This window comes from Amblyomma mixtum, chromosome 3, assembly GCF_055824585.1.
Source record: "Amblyomma mixtum isolate Tamu chromosome 3, ASM5582458v1, whole genome shotgun sequence".
Lineage (NCBI taxonomy): Eukaryota > Metazoa > Arthropoda > Arachnida > Ixodida > Ixodidae > Amblyomma > Amblyomma mixtum.
The window spans coordinates 319,339,296-319,345,338 of NC_143014.1; the positions used below are offsets into that span (position 1 = coordinate 319,339,296).

At 46.6% G+C, this 6,043-nt stretch overlaps 1 pseudogene; it reads left to right on the forward strand.

Moving 5' to 3' along the window:
• The first annotated feature begins 325 nt into the window (after window positions 1–325).
• LOC149355756 (aurora kinase A pseudogene) lies at window positions 326–1,189 on the forward strand (annotated as a pseudogene).
• The last annotated feature ends 4,854 nt before the right edge of the window (window positions 1,190–6,043 follow it).

Sequence of the window (6,043 nt, forward strand, 5' to 3'; positions counted from 1 at the left end):
CCGGCTGCTGGCGGGAGCCCGGGGCATGCAGATGCCCATCTCAGTGCTGGTGGCTGTGTGGCACGACGTGGCGGGCCTTGTGTTCGGCCACCTGTCGGTGCTGCTCTTTCTGCTGCAGTCCTGAGTGCTCCCAGACCACCGGGTGAGCGACGGCTGCCTGGACTACCCGTGCACCACCCTCCACAACTGGTGCCAGTCGGCCGTGTGCCGTGAGTGCAGTGCATTACGCTTTTAGCGGACTCTCATCAGGCCTCAGTAGTCTCGTGTGTCCGAAGCCTCTCACCGACTTGTGTTCATTTCCCTGAGTTCAGTTCCTTGCCTTGCAATGGCCGACAAGGAAAACCAGCCACAGAATGCAAGGTCTGCTGACACCATAGAGAGGACGGCAAGCACCAATCCCGACTCCAACAACAAAAAAAAAGCGAGCTTGGAAGGGAGCCTCGAGGACTTCAAGATTGGGAGACCCTTACCCAAAGGAAAGTTCGGAAACGTATACTTTGCGCGACAGAAGAAAAGCACACACGCGCCATTGTTGTGAAGCTTATGTTCAAGTCCCAGTTGAAGAGCAAGAACATTGAGCACCACCTTCGAAGACAGATCAATATTCAGCCACACCTGAGGCATCCCCATATCCTGAGGATATATGGTTATTCCACGGTGAGACTAGGGTTTATCTTATTCTGCAATGCGCACCCATAGAGGAGCTATACAAGGAGCTCACGAAAGCAAACATGTCTGACGACAAGAAATCCGCTACTTACATTCATCAAGTTTGCAAGGCACTCCAGTACTGCCTCAGCAGGAAAGTCATACATCGTGACATAAAACCACTGAATATCCTGATCGGTTACAGCGGTGTGCTCAAGAGAGCAGACTTTGGCTGGTGCCTCCATGATCCGTCCTCACAGCGTGAAACCGTGTGTGGTACCATGCATTACTTGCCACCGGAAATGGTTGAGAACAGCGCTAGGACGAGAAAGCGGATCTCTGGGCTGTAGGAGTTCTAATCTATGAGTTCCTTGTCGGAAAGCCTCCTTTTCTTTCGAGCTCCGCAAAAACTGCCTATGACAGGATCCGACTTGTGGACCTGAAGTTCCCTGCCCACGTCTCTGGTGAAGCCAAGGATCTCATTTCTAGGCTGCTGCGGAAGGAACCGAAAGAAAGGGCCACCCTAGAGGAAGTGATGTAGAGTGTAGTGCCTTATAGCTGCACCTTTCTAGTGGACTTGTACGTGAGTGCTTGTGTACGAGAGTCCTCCATGGGGTATGCGCTTGGCGAGCAGGTATCTTGCGAAGAGGAGGCAAGGCATTCAAAAGGAACATACTCCGATACAATAATAAAGACAAATCTGTGCTAGGCAAATAAACTTTTGGCTTCGTTCCAATTGTGGACACTCGTGGATGATACATATGGAGAACTACGTATACGTTTGTAATATGCGTTTGTAATTATTATGTTTGTAATTTTAAACATAATTTGTATTCATGTGGTCACTAAACTTTTACCAGGATTTATGCAACCATGTTTTGGGAGCGTGCACTGCTATACACTTCGATAATTAAAATGGGCCAAAGGGCCAATACACTCGGCGATCTTCTTAGATACATTCTTAAAGAAGAAACAGCAATAGCATATAGGTTGCATGCTGTGCTTTATACATTATTTGTCCAATGTTATTGCGTTTTTGCAGCCAAAACTCTGAACTTATGCCATGCATGAGTCATCACCTTGAATTTATGAGTACGTTGCATTAGATTATCATATCGGATCATAGTAATCCAGCCCCTCTAATCCAGTCTGACTCACTAAGTGAACTGATTTAAAGGCCAGGTACAGCGTTTTTCTACCTGCTATAATTTTATTGAAACTTTCATGGTCCTTTCTCTGCAGTTTTCTAGTTATTGTGCGGAATTTGAGGTAGCCGAATGCATTTTAAAATTGCCACATTTTGTGGCCCCAAAAGGGGAAATTTCGCGTCCATCCTTGCCTGTGTGACGTCGCTGGACGCGGAGCTATGCATAATGGCGTCTCAGAATTTCGAGATGGCTTTTCATCATTCGAGACAAATATTTAGTCGATCTCTCACTTAAAATCGCCATTTCAGGCAATCAACGCGCACACGATATATTTTGCAACAGTATCCGTGATGTCATAGGATGCTCTCTCGTGACGTCATCGTTTGGTCGAACCCCAGTCTAGGTTTCGGTTTTCTCATTTTTGCGTAAGCATTGTATGGCTACGTTTGCGGAGCTTGTCCACACGATTACGTCCGAACAAATCGGTTTATGCGAAAAAAAATGGTATCATCGGATAGAGCACCAAAATGTGTTGCACGGGAAATCAGGGAGTTGAGGTGGGTTTAATTAGAGCCAAAAATCTCCAAAAAAATTTGGAGGACGCTTAAGCTTAGTCTTTAAGAGTGGGACGCAACAGCGTGTTGCAGTGCTGCCAGGGAGTCCACAGAACGCCATCGCCCGTTCGGCGCAATGCCCTGCCCTTTGGAAACACCTTCAATCGCAACGAATTTTTGAGGGAAGGAAATGTTGCAGTAATTCTCTGTCATCTCGGTGGGCACACGAAGCGCACCGTGAAGGAAGGGGGGAAGTGGGAGTGAAAGAAGAAAGAGAAAAAGGTGCCGAAATGAAGAAAATGAAAATTGTATTTGAAGGAAGGAAAAGCTGTCTCACATATCTCGGTGGACACCCGTCAACCGTTTGACTCTTTGCGATGGATGTAACGCCGGACGGACGAGAGAATGAGCTATTAAAGGAAGGCTTTCGCTCGAAATGTACGACAGTTTGATTTGCTCTTAACGTTGTTTTCTCATTTGCCACTGCTCCTGTTGCCCCTGGTTGCCTTTTTTTTCCACATATTCGTGTTTAGTTTTTTTTTTCTCTCTATTTTTGTGTTCAATGTTATTTTAACTCCGTTTTGCATCAATTTCGTGTTCCTTTCGTGTATTTGCCTTCAACGCGTGGAGACAAATTTGAAAACGAAGCGTGGCGCGAAGTTTGAAAAGTTATGCCAACGCATTTCTGCCATGCGGGTGGCGCAGTGAACTCTCTTGTTTTCAAATACATCATACTTGGTATTTAAAAAAAACGGCTTTTTACGCTGGAACGAACGGATGTGTACAGTTATCGAGGAAACATATCGAATATGACCCGTTTGTATAATCCTGCGGGATATCTACACTGAATTTTAAACATAATTTATATTCATGTTTTCAGCATGATGATCTTCTGCCTTATTAAAGTCGATTTATTTACTCTCATTATACTTTCTCTTATCTTAATCAACCATTTTGGATGTTCAAATTTGGGGCCGTGGTTGCTTTGGCGTCCTCTTACGATATGCCCATCCAGCCTATCCCACCGTCCAATGGTTTTTGCTGATAATTAATTAATGTCAAAGAAACTTTTTTGTTCGATTAACTCTCATTGATCAAAAATACATTTTAAACTTTGTTTTGACTCCTTTGCCTATTTTTGGACTATTTTGCATCCACAGCTGTTTTCCCGTCCACTCTCGACGTCCGCGCTATTTCGATCTTTCTTCCACATTTTTGGCTCTCATTAATTAACTGATCATCCTATCGACGTAATTCATCCTCTTTCGATTACAACCACTCGTTTGATGCTACCTTTTCTGAGAATGTCACAACTGCTGCGGACACGTTTTGGGGACACGTTTTGGGGACACGACCCCACTGACACAGCCTAGAAATGCTTTCGCATTGAAAAACCCGGACATGGCCTTTACTCCGATTTCTCGGGTGGGCCCACTTCAAAAGTGTTGGCAGTCCTCAGATTTTCAAATCTGGCGGTGCCTTATATTCAGTCTACTGTTCGGGTGATGTCACAACCGTCTCAATCGCATTCATAGGTAGGGAGTCCTCATACCACTACTGGCGCAAGTGTTGCAGCCTTTATGCGATGCGTCACTGCACGGCAGGTGAGTGCTTCGAACAGATCAACCTGAGGGGCTGGAGATACTCAGGTTACTCTTCCCAAGAACCCGTAAGGCTCATGCAATGCTTCACGTTGAGAATTTCGCAATTTCATTGAATTTATTTAAACTAACTTTTCTTAAGCGTCCCAAGCTGGGCACGCTGCTCTGAATCCGTTATACAGGGAGTGCAGACTAACTTCAGCCAAGAGTGAAAAGATAAAATATTTCAGGTAGGCCAGGGAAACCACTTACATACACCTACCAAACGGCTTGCGCATCATAGGCAATTTTTTGGTTTGGAATTAATTAATTAGCAATAAAGATTATTTTTCTAAGCGCGTAAATATTGACTTTAGACCGCAAATGTCCTCAGCAAAGTTCGAAAACACCTTCAGAAACCCCCATTCTATTTATTTACGACAAAGAAAGCCTCATGTGTATCGTTTTTCTGAGCTCCAAAGTCCGCGAAACACAAAACAGTCACGTGACAAGCGCGTTCGCGCACCGCGATTGTGGTGCTCTCATTTCAGGCTTGAGTGAACGAAATCAGCTGTTGGTATGGCGCGACGACCCCATTGCTCCGGCAGGCAGATATGTCGACGGTGGTTGCGGCGCAACTTGCACCGTCAAGCTTGCATACTGGCTCGCGCGGCTGGCAACGTATCATTAAATAACTGTATTTAATGATACGATGCTAGAAAGTATTCACTATTGTGTGAATGAACGGCAAGAATATCAAGTCACCTCGTGGTAATGCTGCAAGGCTCTCGATCACCTGCTATCGTTGATAACATATGCTTGGGAAAGAAAGAGGAAAACTAGATAATTTCTTTTGAGAGTGGAATTCTCAGTTCAAAAGCGCTGTGCTAGCTACGATGTCCCGCGCACTGCAGCTCAGCAGAATTTGATGACCGGGCGGAGGGCATCAGCGAGTGCTTCTCGGTGCTCTGATGAGGTGGCAGAGTTCACAGAAGGGTTCAGGAGCGTTTCAGTTGCGTCATTTTCTGAGGAGTTGGCAAGGCTGCTGACACCTTCAGTAGCGCAATGCGCAAAATTTTACAGACCTGAACTGAACCAGCACAACACCAAACACCAACAGTGGATGTGGTTCACACCCAACGCATTGGCGCTGTTGCACCAATCGGACGATCTACCCGACCGAATCGGTCCTACGTACTAAGACATTCTCAACTACTATAAGGGGGTACGGATCCGATATCCGCCGCCTCATCGTGATCTAAATCAATAAGAGGCAGTCTACTGGCGAAGACTACAGACAGGAACATTCCCAAACATGCATATCCTTAGCAAGATTTACCCGACGCCATTCGGTACACTTGCCCGTGGTGTGGTAGCAAACCATCGTTGTACCACATCACGTGGGAATGCAGTAAGAACGATAGCTTTCGTAAAGAACCGCGTGCAGAACAGTGGGAGAGCCGGCTCTCCAGCGGCGATCTGGGTTGCCAACGAGGTCTGATCCAGCACGCCCAACGAGCAGCAAAGCTCAGCGGAGCCCTGGAATAAGGGCACGGACCCTGTGAGAAGAAGGAAGATGGACCTCTTCTTTCTCGTCTGCTGCTAGCCCAAGACCTTTCTAGAGCAATAAAAGTCTTTCCGATCCTATCCTATCCACCCTCTGCAGTGAGAAGACGCAGTGAAACTGTCGGGTACAATGTCAGCACGACGCCAGTCAGGCCTGAGGTAGCACTTCGTTTCAGAGTCAATGCCAGCAGGCATGCACGATTGAACTGCATGGTAGCAGCTGAGGTAAGACTGCAGTGAGCACAGGACACTCAACTTGCCCTGTGTCCAACAGCGGCGCCCAGAGCCACGCACAAAGTCTACACACATTGCATCTGTGTGGCACCGCGAGGAAGCTTTTGCAAAGCCAAATCTGTACCTGTTTCGCTGAAGCGAAAGTCTAGGATGCAGGAAACCGCGGGCATGACGATTAGCGCCCATAGAAGCCATTTCAAACCGACCAACACGTTGCACGGTGAAGATTGCAAACTCTGCAATTTTACCAGCTGGCATTTGCCTATGAAAAGCGCGAAATGAAAGCGGCGCTATGATACTGGAAGGCGCACCA